The sequence below is a fragment of the Furipterus horrens genome, unplaced genomic scaffold (assembly GCF_987537825.1).
Source record: "Furipterus horrens unplaced genomic scaffold, mFurHor1.1.pri manual_scaffold_3, whole genome shotgun sequence".
NCBI classification, from domain to species: domain Eukaryota; kingdom Metazoa; phylum Chordata; class Mammalia; order Chiroptera; family Furipteridae; genus Furipterus; species Furipterus horrens.
In genome coordinates, this window is record NW_028327173.1 from 173,767,392 (window position 1) to 173,769,011 (window position 1,620).

The 1,620-nt window shown below is 38.8% G+C and overlaps 1 pseudogene; it reads right to left on the minus strand.

The window, feature by feature from the left end:
- Positions 1-482: 482 nt before the first annotated feature.
- On the minus strand, positions 483-1,107 carry LOC150016768 (nascent polypeptide-associated complex subunit alpha pseudogene; annotated as a pseudogene).
- Between the last annotated feature and the right edge of the window lie 513 nt (positions 1,108-1,620).

Sequence of the window (1,620 nt, forward strand, 5' to 3'; positions counted from 1 at the left end):
GTTTGTGACCAAGACCTGGTCCTTTTGTGTTTATCTTAAAGTAGTAGCACATATGTCTTCAGGCTCGGCAACATTTTTTTTAAGGAAGTGTCAATCCAGTCCTTCTTCTAAAGGAAAAATGAAAAGATCTTAGTGCTGAAAAACATCTAACAAGAGGATTTTCTTTCTCTGACCCCACTTCTACCTCCAACACACACACACACACACAATTATATGTTTTGGGGATTTGTCATGATTTTGTAATGATTTTAATTTGAGTTGATCACACATATTTAAATAGCAGATATTTAAAATGTAGACAATATGGTTGAAGCTGGATACCTCTGGAGTATGGAATATTTTATTGTATTTTTATTTTTATATATATTTTTACCCATAGGAAGCCATAACTTTATTAATGATAGAAACAGTACAAATTTCAAACCAAGCTGTAGTTACTCTTTTGAAACACATACAAAAAAAACCTCCGTACTTTTAGGTGGTTATAGTGTGAATTCCATAATAGCATGTACACTATCATTACTCTTGTTCTTCAGGGCATGGACTGGCTTTGCTCTTGACACATTTTCTTGTGACATGATCAATTCTATGTCCTTAACTTCCACACTTGTTTCTTCAACTTCTTCCCTGTTACTCTGCTCTTGTACAGTTGGAGTCTGTGTGTTTTTCTTGAATGTCCAAGACAGTGTCACCTTGAACTATGAATTTCTCAGCAGCTGCTTACTAGGCTTGCTGAGATAAGTCCTCAGTCTCAGCTTCCCCCCAAATGGTGTAGGTATTTGAAGCAGGGCTCTTGTAGACATCTGGTTTTATGATTACAAAGAGGATATTCTTAGATTTCTGAATAGTGACCCCAGTTACCCTTGTAACCTGTTGAAGACCCAGTTGGACACAGCCTTCTGTGCCTTCTTTGCACTCAGACTCTGGTTCTTCATTTCAGCTACTGCCTCCTGGGCTTGTTGTGTGTCTGCCTGTGTGGAATCTTGCTCCTCGAGCTCTGGTACTGATCCATCACTGTCCGATTCTGTTCCAGACCCTGTCCCAGCTCGGGGTGGTGGCAGTTCCTGCTCTGTAAGCAAGGATGGTTTCCGTGGCTTCATCAGGCATTTTGTGCAGGGAACAGGCAATCAAGATAGCTGAAGACTGGATGTTTCAGGAATTAGGATGTTTTTTAAATTGCTAAAGACTGACATTTTTGTCAAGCTCCTCTTTCTAGCCAAAGTCGTCTACTACACACTAAAGAAAGTAGTTTTAAAATTTGATTCAGTTATCTCTAAAATATCTTTTATTCACAAAGGAAAAGCTGTATCTAGATCACACCCAAAATTTATCTCATTATTGCCTTATTGATCTCATTAATTGGGCTACATAGGCATAGGCACTGACCGTTGCTGAATGTTAGTCTATAAAAAGTCCCACTAATGCAGAACTCTTACTCCCTTAGTTTTGTGCAGAGGGTTCCCCCTTTTCTGACACAGAGCTACTTATCTCTCACTTCTTGGTCTTCGTGCTATTACGAGAGAGTTGGCTGGTGACACTAGAGTGCAAGATATCACAAATCATTCTGGCTGATGTTTTTCTCTTTAACAATTCGCATGTGACTATTTTTAAAAAGTTAAT